Here is a 16,661-nt window from a genome sequence, read left to right on the forward strand (position 1 = left end):
CCAGGCTGTATTTACCAGGCTGCTTCTATTAATGATTCCACAGCTGTGAGCCAAGGTGAGATAACAGTCAGCACACTGTTCTGACACATCACAAAGCCCTGACTCCAGAAGAGCAAGTGACAAATCTTAAGTCACCTGGTGACTCATCTAAAGCCCTAGAAGAGCGTTCAGGCTCTTGCTAACACTTGACGGCTTATCGCACAGCTCTATAAAGCTGATTTGACTTGGTCTTATACATTTTATTCAAACAGTCCCATTGCGATGCATATCCGACACCCCTGGGGAGGCGGGGAGTTCGGCGGTAAGCGAGCTGGTGTAACCCTGACAGTATCGTGTCCTCTGAGCAAATCCCTTCTCTTGTTGGAAGGCTTGTCAATACCTCCACCTCACACACCTGTCACTCCTGCACACAGGCACAGGGAGGGCGAGGTGTGAAGGGAGAGACTGGAAGACAACAAGAGCGCCAGCTGTAGGCGCCAGCTGCGAGGAAGCAGGATTCATCTGGATGCACAGGAATGCACAGAATGTGAAAATAAAGGCCCGTACCGAAGTATTAACTATTCATCTGATGACCGCTACTGGTGTTTCTTTATTGCTTCTTCACAAGTCTTCAGCCTGTTTAGGTTTTATCTGAATTTTCATCAGTCATCCCTCTCTTTGAGTATCAGAGGATGATTTTAAAGAAACTGTTAGCCTTCCCACACTGTTAACCTATTCTAGTTTGACCATGAAAACTGACCCGTTTTTCCAAAAGATAGCCTCCTTAAAACCATCTTGGATAGATGGACGTGTCAGCAGGTAATGTAGTCAGGATACCAGAAGGCTAAACTTTGAACTTTGGTACTCTAAAGTTGTTTGATATTAAAATGTGTTTCAGTACCAGGGAAAAAGTCCATCCAGTCATTAGCTGGGTTTCCATTACAGTTTTTCGCAAAATAAAAGCGATATGTCTTAAATTTCGATGTAGTACAGTTGGGCTTTGAATGTGTTTCCATTGAAGGGAGTTTTGGGCATAGGCCTTGCAATTCTCATAAAATCTCATCTCGCGTGAATCCGCTGCAGGGAAGCTTGACGCTCAAATCCTGTTACGTGTCGGTACGGTTTTGGTTACATGTACGCCGGTTGCCCTGATAATTCTGAACAAAAGACGAAGGCAGCGGATGATAGTTCAGAGGTAAAGTCTGTATGTATGGCAAAAGCCATGTATAAGGGTAGAAGTATGATGTTAAGAAAAGTGTCGTTTCTTCTTCTGCCCACACTTACCGCGCCATGTTGTCTCAGAGTGACTGGTCATGTGACAACGTGCGTCACGAAAAAAGTATTCCCAGTACACTTTTGCAATATATTTCTATATAGAAACGCCTGAAAAACCTCATGAAAGCGTAAAAACTTTGTAGCGATATTTTAGTTTTTTTTTTTCAAAATTCAGGTGTTTCCCTTACCAGTTTTTTATTGTGCTATTTCGATTTTGCGCATTTTCAAGTGTAATGGAAACCCAGTTATTGACTACTTTTAAACTCCCAGGCTGTCTAGATTGCAAAAAAGCTGAAACTTTCCAAAGTATTTGATTGAAGACGAGACATGTTGAAACAGAAATGAAAGAAAATGACAGCTATGCAATACAAAATTGAACAAAGTGATGGTAAAGATTAAAATAATAATGTTTTTATTTTTTTTAAGGCTGTCAAAGTTAATGCATTAACTTACTGTCCATATGAACTGAATTACCCGGAGTTCATAGAGTCTTAAATACCCCGTACCACTCGCTGGCCAATCACAACACCATTCCAGAGAGCCCCACACGCCGCCAAAGGCAGGCCATGTTGGATTTAGTGATGGGTCATTCATGAACGAGCCGGTTCAAAGCCGACTCTTTCATGTAATTGAGAAGAGCTGGATCCTGTTTGACAGTAATTTTATATCATTATAACGATTAATTTTACTATTAATTTGTATGTTGTTTCTGTGATTATCAGGAATGATCTTTTCTACATACTCTTCCACAGGCACATCTCGGATTAGCTCAATTAAAAAAAAAAAAAAAAGTGAGCACGGTACGACTGAAATACTAGCACAAATATCAGTCATATGTTACGACATTGCTAAGTCTGGCAGGTCAAATGAACATAACCAAAATCTTTGATGACAAATCGTCACTCGGATTTCCCAAAATTTTCAACAATGCACATTAAAATAAATGAAAATGTTGCACTTAAGATCTTGGACGGAACAGAATATATGACAGGAACAAAACACACATTTTACTCCCCTTTTCCCAAAATAGCGTGTAAATTTTAGCCAATTTTCCAGAGATCTTCACAAATTACTTCATTAACATGGTAAAAGCAGCTCTTACATTACAAGAAAAGGAGATAAATAAGTTGAAATATTGATAAAACATTTAAATTGACCCATTTTCACAATTAAAAAAAAAAAAAACTATATAAAGGGGGGCTTAATATAAGATAAAAACACTAAATCTGAGAAGAGAGGCACTCAGTACTACAGAAATTATCTGTCTGTGCAGCATTTGACTTGATAATATATCTTGAAATATGATTGTTAAATCTAGTAGGGCTGACAGCTTCAATTCGATTGGTTGATTAATTGATCGAAAAGCTTTAGTTCGACCAAGATCACCCTGATCAGTGAACTGAACTGTCTACAGCCTAAAAATAAGTGAACAATACTGAATATGAGCAAATTTATTTCTTTAATTTATTGCTTTTAGCAAATTAAGCTGAAAATTATAATAATACAATAAAATATGATCAAATGTAATAAAAAAATCTTAATATTAGTAAAGTATGATTAAGTTGGTTCATCTTGAAATCAGTCCAAATCATGTTAAAACCAGTCCATATTTTTAGACCCTGCATCTGAATGTTTCTACTGAAATCAGGCTGTATAATTTCTTTCCAACATTGTTTTAACATGTTTGATGTCAGAAGTATTCTGCTCAATAAATTTCCTTTTTTATTGATGCTTTTTGTGTGATTCTTAAATCAAGCAACTTGAGTTTGTTACTGAATCTTGAAACAAGATCTATTTTGATTAGACTGAGACTGCGGGTGAGAGAACGAAAGTGGCTTATTTTAAGAGTTATTTACTTAACTTAAGGACCTCCTGACTAATTGAGACGAAAAGGATATGATCATGCTTGATTTAAGATTATATTGTAAAGTTGCACACTAAAAATAATAAATGAACTTTTAAAACAAGATAAATTATCTCACACTTCTTAATCTAAGTTTTTAAATCTTGATAAGCATCAAATAATTTGCAGTGTATGGATGCATGTCACTATTTTTTCCTGACACTGAAAACTGTTCTACCCACTTTTGGGTCCTGAGCCACCAGTTGAGAACCACTGCTTCAGATGATAATTGGTTCAAAACTAGTCTGTAACCCTTTAACTTTGAAAGGATGTTTTAAACTCTTGAGTGGATGTCTTTTAAGCATCAATGAAGCTTGTTGGTTTAGAAATGTGAATTATTTTTGATGTTTTTTTTTTTCTTTGGAATGCAAAAACTCCTTTCTGCACAACAAATTTACCTTTTAGGTGCTATCAGAGACACCTTGAACCTTGAACATCATGCCTTTCATTCCTTTATAAACTTTTTTTTACTTCTGCTCAAATGCAAATCGCTGTTTTGTATTTTGTCAATGTTGTTGAATACCTCTAGAGTGGAGTGTTTTTAAGACTGCACCAGTGACTTTCTCTTGTCTTTCTTTGAGTCGTTACAGCAGCCACGCTGAAAGTTTTCCTGATGGCCATCCCGGTTGTGGCAGTGACAGATGGAAACCCAATGCAACACAGGCTGCTGTGTCTAAAACCGCAGCCTTATTGACAGGGAGGTTTTACCTTTTCAAGAACTGTCTTTAAAAAGCTCCTTAATAATGGTGATGCTATCACAGTTTGCTCTCAAAGACTGCAAATTGCACCACAATTCAAGTCTGAATGCTCTAACTGGAAGCTGCTGTTAAAGACAAACATATCGGACGCTGGGATCAGTCTGCGCAGCGGTTAAAGTAAAAAAGTTTATGGACACACGTTCATGAAGCCGCTCTTATCTCCCAGTCTGTGTCTGCAGCCATTGTTCAGCAGCTGCTGGGCTGCACATGTGTATTAGTCCTGTTGTGCTTTGAAGAAAAGGACTTATCTCTGTGTTTGTTTCTCCTCCCAGTTTATCCGTCCTGATCAGCATACCTTTCTCCTCCTCTAGCCAACCTCCATCCATCAAATGTTGCTGCTGATACTTCCTCTTCAAGCACCCCTCCCTCCACCTTGAGCTGACCCCGAGCCCCTACCTTTAAAAGCACGATTCCACCTCTCATCGCTTTCCTAATTGCTTTCCTAACACGTCTGAAACTGAAACTCACTTTGCCCTCTCCTTACCCTCTTTTCCAAACTCTTTTCTTTCTCTCTAACCTCTTGTTTCACTTATATTTTTCACCTTTGGGTTATTTTGTTCGTCTCCAAGCTTGTACCCATTTTCTCAAGTGGCTTCCACATAGGAATGATTTATTTCAACAGCTTTCAACCATGCCTGTCACCAACAGCCTAGCAAGGCCAATTAACACCTCTATTTTAACTTGTAATTATTTAATCCACTGGAAGGAGCTGTGAAAATTAGTAATTAATCCACCTGTGGACTCAGTCTGAGGACCAGTCTGGTACTCACAAGAACGTTCATGCATTCTTGTCCTCTGTTAAGCATAAAAGTGTTCATTTTTTAAATGATAATACATTTAAGTATCACCTTAACTGACCTGGAGCAGCCAAGGAAAAGAAAATCACAAGTTGGTCTTTGCAGCATGACGCTGCAATGAAATGCAAAACGATTAGTACAATGTCCGTTAATGCATTCTAATTCTTAAATCAGGAAAGGTTTTCTACTTTTGCTGCAAGGATACAGACTGTACAACTACTGAAACAGGTCTCTGATTATGAAAAATGTATCATGAATCAATGGAGGGCCTCAGTGAAAACATGGCATAGTTTAAGTAGGGGTCCACTGCAAATATTACAAAAATAAAATGAACATAAACTGCACAATAACTGCAAAAAATAAATCTCTTGAAACTTAGTGACTTCGAAGGCCCATTTATGCTCAACGTTAAATACGGATACTAATGCAGACGGAGCCTTCTGTCCGTGTTCATTTCGTCCGTATTTCTGCATGTTTCCATAAAGCTTACGGATACGGGCCAAACGGAGCAGTACCACCGGAAACCGTGGGGGCAGTGTTGCTGTCACTATCCGATACGTAGCTCTAGTGAGACACAAAGAAGAAATAACAGCGGCAGAACTTTTTGAGGAAAAGCGAGTTGGTTAGAAACACTGCCTCCGTTTTTGTCTTTTATGCAAGAGGTACATTATCAATACCTCCTCCACAGTCGCCATGTTTGTTTTTGAGGTTGTTGTTGTCATAAACTTTTGACTCTGGGCTGGGCAGCACAATGGCTGAGCTGTTTTGTGTGAGAATGTCTGCACAAAAAGTGTTCAAGAAGGCATCCAGAGCATCATATGACAAGTCAAAACACTTTTATGGGTTACTTAAGGTCCTGTCATTTTTCAAAAGTATTCGATCATACTTGGGTATGAATTATGTGAGTGCACAAGGCCAAAAAGTGGTATGTTGCCTACAGGCAACACTGCACCATAGAGGGTTAAAAAATTCCTGGATCCAGACGGCGATCCGGATCACTCCCAAAATCTAATCAGTTTTTCTTTATGCTATTTCTGACATTTCCTGAAAATTTAATCAAAATCCATCCATAACTTTTTGAGTTGTGTAGCTAACAGACTAACAAACTAACAAACCCTGCCGATCACATAACCTCCTTGGCGTAGGTAATAATGGAGGAGCGCTCTAGAGTATTACCAGCATTAATGCTGGGATTCTGAGTGAGCCATTAATGAAGCCAACAAAGTAATCCTGCAAGGACATGATGCTGAGTGCAAACAAATGCTTCCCTTTTCATCCACCAAGTGACGTTTGCTGAACTCCTACCTGCTCTCTTATTTTACCTCTTCATATTCTACCCGTGCCGCTCACTCTCTTGTACCTCAAATGTCCCTTTCTTTGCCCAGGAAAAAATACAACTTCCTGCAGAGCCAGAGGGCAGCCATAAAGTCAGATTCCTCCTACACACTGAAAAGTTGATGGGATTTCATAACTTTGCTTTGCTGTGATCCTTCAGCAGAATAAAATCCTCCTTTGTGTACAGCGTTATTTGAACAAATCATTGAACAGACCATTTCATATTCCTGAAGCTCTTTGCTCCACTGGTAGCTGCTTTCATATTTGCTCCTGTTTGTTTTAAAGCACACCGAGCCTTTGGCTAGACAGCAGATGGATTTATTCTGCTGCTGGAGTAGGTAAAAACTTTCTTCGGATTATATCGCTCTTCCATTAGAATTAGTCACCAGTGAAATCTAGCTGCCATCAGTCCAAACAAAGCAAAGAGGTAGTTCACTGTGGAGAAGGAAATAGAAACTTAACAGAAGCTAACTCGGCACCGCCTGGTTTTCACCTGTGAAAGGATGGAAAACAACACAGAACAATTTTTGACACAAATCCTCCTCTGCTGGAGAAGACACGAGTGCTGTATGAGCATAGAGAAAGCCATTCTGCCTCTCAGCTGCCTGGGTAATTTATCTCATCTACGTTTCCTTGTAAACTTAATAAACACAGAACATTTCAGCCTTATGAAAGATCGTATCACTGAGAAGATTTGTTTTGAGTCCCTCTTCTTGCAGACAAAAAAGTGAATAAAAAACTTGCATAATGATCAAAAGCAAACAGCAGCAGTGGTAAATGCATGCTTCACAGAGCTAATAAAAATAAGACAGACAATTCAAGAGTGAGTGAAGACATCCTGAACTGATTATTGTGAGGATACTCTGGTTATGTCACTGCCAGTACAGATCACAGATCATGTATGAGAGAGATCAGTAAAAACCAACACTGATGACCAGGCCTGGCTGAACCCTGACAAACCCAGAGAATGAGCCGTCCCATTCTGATTTATTGATAGCATCAATGTCCATGTTGGATCAGGAGCATCGGTGCTAGTGTACGTCATCCTGGAGCTGAATGAATGTCAAGCTAAATTTGGTGTCTGATGTTGAAATTATTTATTTGTGCAACATTCAAACCTCTTTTTCTGTCCCTTTTTGCCACTTTTGTTTGTGACTTTTCATCCAATTTGCACAATATTACCCTTTTGCCATATTTTAAACCCTTTTAATAAAGTTTCCTTCCATTTTGCCACTTTCAGCAAATTTTACTACTTCAAACCCATTTTCCTTCTTTAAAAATTCAATTTCACTGCTTTTCTAACCCATGCTTACCTCTTAACCTCTTCTCATCACTGTTTTTTATGCTTTTTATACTCATTCTGTAACTTTTAACCAATTCTTGCCACTTACTAATCCTATTTTTCCTTTTCTACTGCCCTTTCCTGCTGCTATTTAGCCAGTTTTGACTCTTTTTAAACCCTTTCAAACATTTTTTTCTGCCTGTTTTGCCACATTAAAACATATTTGCAACCTTAATTACAATTTTGCTTGTTAATAAATCCCATGCCAAAACTTGGCAACCATTTTTGCCCTTTTTACCTTTTTTTGGTCACTCTTTTCACCACTTTTCCCGTCTGTATTTGCTTTTTTGACTCATTTTACCACATTTAACCAATTCTAGCCACTTTTAAATACTATTTTGCCTTTTCTACTGCCCATATTTGCCACTATTAAAGAGGTAGTGAACACAAACATTTTTTCAGCTGTACACTGAAGTATCTCACTGAATGATTAAAAACACATCAATGCTGCTGTTATGTCTGACATTTGCACAAAACTGACAAAAAAATCTACATTTTATGGCTATTAATTAGCTCAAACAGACATCTGCCTTGAAAAGGCGGGGCTTATGTGATGTAGAATCCTACGTCACAAACTTAGTATAAAAACGTAGAACGTTACTGCCTCTAACCAACTTTACCATGATACCATGCCATGATACTGCTAAGAAGCACAGAGATGTGGTTGTAGACAATCATGCATGCATGTGGTGACAGATTTTAGCATACAGATACTTCTTGTACATTTTACCTGACTGGGTATAAAAGGAGCATTTTAGAGATGCAGAGTCTCTGAGAGGAAAAGATCGCAGAGATTCACCAATCTAAAAATTGTGGAACAATTTCGGAAAAAAAAAAAAAAAAAAAAAACACACTCAACTGAAATTTAACACACTTTTGAATGTCCAGCCATCAACAACACTTAGAATCATCAAAAGATTCAGAAAATCTGGAGAAATCTCTGCACAAAGGACCTCCATTCCCATTCTATATTATCTACAAATTTCCAATTCTTTTTGCAAGTTTCCCCTCAAAATCTAAAATTTTCTTTCACTTGAGCTGACTTGAGGTAAAAGGAGTTTGACTTAAACTCAGAGAAGTGCACTTGAGATGCTCTTTGGCATGGGACTCATGAAGTCATTGGAACAAACAAGAAAAAAAAAAAACCAAAGCACTTTATTTAATGGTTATGATGCATTTATTTTCAAACCATGGTTAAGTAGATCATTGGGGTCTCTAAAAGGTAACGCCAACTTGGCCAGGCCTCGAAAATAAGGCATTTTAATCATTAAAGAGAGTGCACTGTTGTTTTTGTTTGTTCCTTTTACTCCAAGATAACTTTGAGGTCATCATGATGTTATTGTAGTTATCTTTGCCTCATACTCATTTTAACTATCTTTACCCTAAAGCCCCTGTTCAATTTCCTAATTAGCTTTAATCCTTCCAATTTCAACACTCCAACACTGGAGTATTATTTTTTAAACGATGGGACTTGCTCCAAAGTTTAGGGGACTCACCGTGTTGACTCACCTGTGGCTGAAGCAGAAGAGGAGGCAGTATTAAACAGTATTTAATTTTGATTCACCTTTCACGTATTTTACTGAAAATCGACTCATGAGATTTGGTTCCTGATCCATCGAGGCATCTATACATTCATGTATAGTTCAGGGTCACCTTTCTATTTTCACACTGGAGGCCATAACCTTGCACAAACCTAGGCTTTATCTACAAAAACCCATTTTCTCTCAATAATCTACTTCCTTTTAAAATAATTCCAGAGACCTCCAGCCTTAAAATCCTACAAGATTGGACGCTGTGCTTTCACAAAGTCTGTTTAAAAACATTTCCCATACAGGGGTGAAATTTGATTCTTTTGATGGAACATCACCGGGGAGCTCCTAACCTGATTGAAGAGGGTATAGGAAAGTACATTTTCAAATTCTGACGCACATCCAATCCCATTTGATCCTTGGGAAAGTATGCCATAAATTGGAGAATCATATTTCAGACTGCTTCCCAGCTGTGCGCTCACCCTCGGCTCAGATGCAGAAGTGGGTAGATTATTCTCAAGATGACAACGCTGTCTCGCCCCATTGCCCTTGGAGGACATAAAACAATATGGATAAATATGCTCTGCAGGGTCCTGTGCTGCTGTGTTTGCCGAGGCTGAGTGACTCTAGTTTTACTCAAAGAGTCATTTGACTTAAAAGACATGATGGAGAGAATTTTTTCCCAAAGTGCTATCAGCTGCATGTCTTCAATCCATTTCAACCCAAATCTAGCCTTCTAATGGCATCACCTATTTACTAAGTGATAACCATCCATGGTAAAGACAAAGCTAATGAGGAAGTCCTTGAGTCTGCATTAAAGGACACGTCCATGTTCAGATTAAGCACAAACCTGCTTGTTTGAATAATGACACCAATGCCAAACTGCAAAAAACTGCAGATGCTGAAGTGGTCACTTGAAGTGCCAGGAGAAGAGCGCACCAACTGGTCATACACCAGGGTGTAACATCATGTCCGACTTAAAACTGGCAGTCACAACTTCAACGCCTAGGATGGAGCGGGCATCGGTTTAAAAGACTTATTTAACCCTCAGACATTACCGGGGCATTTCTGTCCATCTGGGCAAATGTTTCCTCTTTCTCTGCTCACCACTTTGGCTGTGTTAATGCATATGGTTGAATTTTTTTTTTTTTTTTCTTTTTTAGATTTATTTTTGGGCATTTTTGTGCCTTTATTAGATAGGGGAGGACAGTAGATAGAGTCGGAAACAGGGTCAAGAGTGGGGGAGAGACATGCGGTAAAGGGCCTCAGGCCGGATTCGAACCCCAGCCGCCCACATACATGGGGAGCGCCTTAACCACTAGGCCACCTGCTCCCCATATGGTCCAATTTTTTGCAACAAAGTTTCTTTCTAGGCAAATTTTTGAACTCGAATTTCAATTGCTCTGATAGGTCACGGGAACACTGTGAAACAAACTTACTGCCCTTTAAAGTCATTAGGGACAAAAATGTCCACTTCCAAGAAACTGCCATAAAATCTTAACAGATTAACAATTTTCTGCTTTTTTTGCACAAATCTCTTTAAAAAAAACTTCAGCTGTGCTCTAAACTACAAACTATCAATCATTTTGAGGATTTTAACCCTTCCCCCTCTTGGGACGCTTTTGTCCACAAGTGATTTGAAATTTTAAACCGAATGCTACACAAAGGTGGGCGTTTTTGTCCTTAATGGCTCGAGAAGGTTGTAAATTTTAAATCGAATGCCACACACAAACTAATAATGCATCAAAGTCAATATTTTGGCTAATCACTGACATGTCCATGCTGGATTTAGAAATAATGCTCCAGCTATCTGACATTTGGTTTAAGGAAAATATCACATTTTTTCACTTTTTCATAAAAAATAACATTGACTTATAGTAATCAAACTGGCATTAAAAGGGTGGTTGAAATCCTCAAAATGATTGAATGTTTGGTAGTTTTGAGCACAGCTGAAGAGATTAAGAGATTTATGCAAAACAAAAAAGCTGAAAAAATATTAATCTGTTAAGTTATGATATCAGTTTTTTTGGAAGTGGACATTTTTGTCCTTAATGGCTTTAAAGGATAGGAAAATAAAGTGATGCCTGAGGGTTAATGCAATCTGAGCTAAAATGGACAACAGAGTTCTTCAAATGTAAAGCATGATTTACCAATGAAAGCCATGAAGATGAGGGTAAAACAGCATCATTATGATCAGACTGTGTTACTCATTCAGTGAGCTGACAGGAACGTTTTGTTCCAGCTAATAAGCCCTGGTTGAATAGGTGTAAAGGATATTTTTTCCTCAATACCACATGTTTCAGGTGGAAGCATGGAGCTCTCCCTGACCTAGAGGTGCTAATTGCTGAGGATGTGCAAGAATTTAAAAAATATATTTCTTTCTTAATGTGACAAAATCATCCACTTAAAAAAGCAAAACACTGATATTTAGTTAAGAACCTTTCTGGGGTGCTAATTTGAATAAGAAGACTCCTAAATTCAGGAGCAGTGCAGGCACAAAGGGCATTTTAAAACCATGGGAATGTTGACATTTAGTATCATTTAGTGGATTTACCCAAACAGTCTGTCAATAGAAGTAAAATGAGTTATGGGAAGTGTGTTACGTGGCAGCACTAACCTCTTGGTTAATGTTCAAATGGCCGTGCATGATAAGGATGGGTGCCAATATGGTATCCAGATAGATGCAATGGTTTCCATGGCCATAAAGCGTAATCACACATCTGTGATACTGATATGAAGTACAGATATGTGGATGTGGATAATTATGCATGCATGTGATGACAGAATAGACTGGATTCAAGCCTACTGATACTTCTTGTCCTTTTACCTGACTGGGTATAAAAGGAGCATTTTAGAGAGGCAGAGTCTCTGAGAGGAAAAGACGTTCACTGTACCATCAACAGATGCCAGTTAAAGCTGCATCATGCAAAGAAGAAGCCATATTCAGAATCACTGCCATATTCTCTGGGCTAAAGCTCATTTAAAATGGACTGAGGCAAAATGGAAAATTGTTCTGTGGTCAGATGAATTGAAATTTGAAATTCTTTTTCAAAACTACAAATGCTGTGTCATGCAGATTAAAGAGAAGAGGGACCATCTAGCTTGTTATCAGCAGACAGTCCAAAAGCCTGCATCTCTGATGGTATGGGGTTGCATTAGTGCCCAGCTTACGGACTGGAAAGGCACTATCAACGCTGAAAGGAATATCGAGGTTTTACAGCAACATGTGCTCCCATCCAGACGTCTCTCTAAGGGAGGGCCTTGCATATTTCAGCAGGACAGTGCTAAACCATGCCCATCACAACAGCCTGGCTTCACAATAGAATAGTCTGAGTACTTAACTGGCATTTTACTTTTTACGTAGTGCCCCATCTTTTTTGGAACTGGGCTTGTTTAATTATATGTGATGCATTTTTGAGTTAAGCACAATGGCCCTTTAAATTCAGACCTTTGCTGTATTTTACTATTAAATTGCAGCTTATTGTGCAGCCTTGTACTGAAATCACACGTAAAGTCGCCGTCACATGTAAAATCATTGAAATGTTCTCTCAAAGGATGCTGGGAAAACAAAGCAAATTGACAACAACACCCCCTAAAATCTCGTTGTGATAAAGCAAACAGCAAAATTATTGTAGAGACTATTATAATTCAGAGGACGCTCTCCTCACAGCTGCTGTAGCGTAATATTCAGGCTCTCTTTGGATTAAATACCACCCAGTTCCCACACTCCTCTCAGCTCTTCTCCAGCTCCTGTTATTACATCAAATGATTTATGTTTCATTCAGTTTCCACATTCAACTTTAGCTGCAAGTTAAATCCTGAATGTTTAACAGATTTTTTAGCAATGTACTGATCAATTATTTAAAAATTTCCTGTGAAAGACAAGTTTGGCTGATTAAAGTTGTTAGAACTCACTTAGCATTCAGTCAGAGTCCATGTCTGAATCAGATATCAGATTTTAAACATTTTAAATTAATTTATGATGAATATTTTATGTCTCTAAATGTACAAATGTTCCTCTGATTTTTGCTTGTTTTTTATAACGGCTATTTAGACCCATATGTTTGCTGTAATGCATATGAAACACTAACACATGAATGTGCTATCGTGCAGACTGTGAATTTCTGCTGCTGTTCAGCATCATTCAGCTGCTCAGAGTTCTTATTAGTCCTTCCTCCTTTGTTTCATTATTATCGCTACTCAGATAGCTTTAGGAATGAAAATATTCTACCACAAAGTTTCAACATTACCGCATCTCTTTCTGTTCTTGTCCTTTTTAATTCAGACAAAACTCAAAACCAATTAGGGAAGCAGCAGAGACCAGTTTTACAGAGATCAGATGATGCAGTTAGCCCTGAGGCGAAATGACGGACATTTCATTGTGGAGAATGAAAGGAAGCGGTGAGTTCTGTTTGTGTATGCGGAGTTATGAATGTGATAAAAAAAATTACTCAGATCTGCATTGAAATTTTCTGTCCTTCACAGCAGTGTGCTCAGGTGCAATTTGATTGTTTGAAAGTTTTTCAATAGAAATAAAATACCAAATACTTCAAATAAAGGTCCATCCTAGTTTAAGGTCTAGTCCAGGTTATTAGCCTGGAGTTTTTAATGATTTATTTTAGAGCTTTTGCCTTCAATTTAAGATCAGAAACTAGGACAGAAAGTAGGGAATGACAAGACCAAGACAATAACCTCCATATGTGGGCTAGCCAAGCCATTCCACGCCCATTGCTGTGTATCTTAAGGAGGAGGGCAGGTCTTAGTTAGAGGCCCCCTTTTTTTTAGAGAAAAGGCCTTTGCACACTGGGTCCATTTATTTAGTCTGAATTTGTCGCACGTTAAAAAAAATAGAATCTACCTCCCATTGTTCTAATGACGTTTGCACACTTAAGCCGATTTTTTCGTCAGCCGTTTTTTTCTTTTTTGATCAGGCTCAATTTTATGCGAAATTTGGCATCAGTTCAAGTCATTTAAGCTTCACTTCAAACACCAAAGTTGGCTCATTTATTATGTGGATATCAGCCATGGAAATATGACAGATAGAGGCATAACTTTTAACCTACTGACAGGTCATAACAGAGACTGAATTATAAAGTTGCTCTCCATTTCTCCAACTTGTCTCAGCGCTATGACACATGAGTTTGTGGTGTGTGAAGCTCTCCGTCATCATGGCTCCAGCGGGATTTTAAAGTAGTGACAGAGCCACAGGCTTGCAGTATGAAACAGTTCACCACATTCTTCGAATTTTCATAGTGGAGGCAAATAAAAACCAAGCGGCAACCTCCGGTCCTGAAAGATGAAGCCAATGCGGAAGTGCAAAAAATTGCTATACCGCGAGTGTCCACTTGAGGCTGGCTGCAGGAACGCCAGAAGTCCCGTCTGGACACATGTTGAACAGCCAGTTTTGACAGTAGAAATAAACTGGTTTACAGCCTGGTTCAAAACACCAAACGTGTCTCATTAGCTAGTGTCTTCTTGTGCTCCCGCTGTACGGAGGGTGAATTTTTTTGTACCACGAATTCGGCTTATAATTAGGATGAAAGCTGATTGGCACGTCTCATTTGATTGACAGCTCCGTTTCTGTCAACCAGATTGCTAGCTAGCAGGTTGACAGGAAGTCGCGCTTAGTGGGCGGGCCGTTAGGTTGATCCAAAGTTCATTTTAGACCGCAATGTCGATATGGAGGCCTCCACAGACTGGCTTCAAGAGTCGTTTGAGTCCGCCTATTGTAAGCAGACAACTGACATCACACAGGGTTTGTCCAATTCTTTCTACAGTCAATGATAAAAACGCATCGGGCCCAGTGTGCAAGGTCCGAGTGTGTGACGTTTTTTATGGATTATGGATCCAAAAAAATATAAAAATAAAAAAAAAAAAATAAATAAATAAAAATATGAAGATGGACATGAACACAGTGAGTCAACAGAGGGTGCCAGAGTGCCACCTCACCACTCTCCACAAGGAGAATAACAGACAGCTCTCACTGAGTAACATTTAAAAATATTTGTTTTACAATTCAAATAAATATTTGTGGTTTTTACAACAGTATACAATAGCAATGCTGTTTTTTTTTTTTTTTTTAGCTAAAGTTTGGGCTCTTTATGTCTTTATTCATAAAGGAAGACAGTGGATAGAATCAGAAATAGGAATGAAGGAGTAGGGGAGAGACATGCAGGAAAGTAGCAACAAGCCAACCACCAGGCCATCTGCACCACAATAGCTATGCTTTTTTTCTTGAAAAGTTTTAGTCCTGGGTGATTCATATGATTGAGTTTTAATTATGATTTTGCCTTCCCATGATTTATATATATATATATATATATATATATATATATATATATATATATATATATATATAGAGGCTAAAAAAGTACTGTGCCACTAGCCGTAGAGTGCTTGTTTTGCAATGTGTGATAAATGCCCGTACCCTCCCTTTAAAGCACAGTCAGTGCCTGTTGCATTTTGCTTGAAGTAGCAGGAGCTTCAAGGAGAAATCCATCACCATCTAAATCAGTGGTTCCCAAGTGGTCAGACATCAGGATCCAGCACCTCTTGAAGAGAAATCACTTTTAGGTCCTGACCCACCAGTTGAGAACCACTGATCTAAATGCAAAAAATCAAACCTGTCCTGACAAAACATAATGACGGATGGAGCTGGGACGTCCTATGATCTACTGAGGACTAATCATTTGAAATTCATACACAGGTGCAGATTTAAGATCAGTAATCATATGTAACAATCGTGGTCTAAATATCAGTCGAAACACTCATAATTATGACTTTTGCTGTTTCCCTTTTACCAGGTATCTGGCTGGCCTCTCCACTTTTAATTTGCACCGTATTGCATGTACAACTGCTGTGATGTAACTGTGATGTCTGCTCAATAGCGTAAGTGCTAGTACACATATTGGTGTTCATCTATAGTGGTTCATTTGACTACTTGTGTCCACCCTTAAACAGTCAAAAATAACCCTGAAAAAGCAGATCATCTTCAAGTAACGACCCTGTCCTTGATTCTTCTTTTTAAAGTGGATGCTATGAACTCTGAGTGTTTACAAAGCGATTTTTATGTTTAAGCTTAAAGGTTCAGAGGTGGCACTTTTTAAAAGTCCTCTCCTTGCTACTCTAGATGAATAATCTCAGTGTTTGATTTACTGATAACTCACCAGCTCTTTAGAACTCGCCGTTTGCAGATGGCAGGGCTATGCCAATAAATATGACTGAGCATTAATGAATGCAGGAGTTCTCCCAGTTGAGCTGCAACAAGAGAGGAGGGAAGCTTTCATGAGTGTCGCCCACTCATCTTCCTATTTGCCACTGAATAAGTTGTTGTATTAACAAAGTGTGATGAATGCAGGACTGTTTAAACATTCATGTCCTACATAATATGCTCTATTAATCTCTCCCAGCGTGCATGTGGGCACAGCTCTCCTGCACTGAGCCACGACTAGTTAACGCTACAGAAAAATGGAAATATAATTCAGTTTAACAGGAATAGAACTGGCTCTTTTATTATGTATCTTATTTAATACATCTGCAGTTCAGTGTGAATTTAAATTAGAGAGTATGAAAGACATTTGCATGACTTTTTCCATCTTTTAATGACTTGTAACAGTTTCATCAAAGCCTCATGGAAGCAATAAAGAGTTTACTTTCTAACTTCTGCTGCCTTTTTACTTTACTGGATAACAATTACAACCCATAGATCGGATTTTCCTCCTACCCTACCTGTACGAGCACAGC

The 16,661-nt window shown here is 38.7% G+C and overlaps 1 protein-coding gene across 1 annotated transcript in view; it reads right to left on the reverse strand.

The window, feature by feature from the left end:
- cdh13 (cadherin 13, H-cadherin (heart)) overlaps positions 1–16,661 on the reverse strand; it is a 784,391-nt gene that overhangs the window by 579,094 nt on the left and 188,636 nt on the right. The gene's annotated exons all lie outside the window — the stretch shown is intronic.

The sequence above is a fragment of the Cheilinus undulatus genome, linkage group 9 (genome assembly GCF_018320785.1).
Source record: "Cheilinus undulatus linkage group 9, ASM1832078v1, whole genome shotgun sequence".
In the NCBI taxonomy this organism is placed as follows: domain Eukaryota; kingdom Metazoa; phylum Chordata; class Actinopteri; order Labriformes; family Labridae; genus Cheilinus; species Cheilinus undulatus.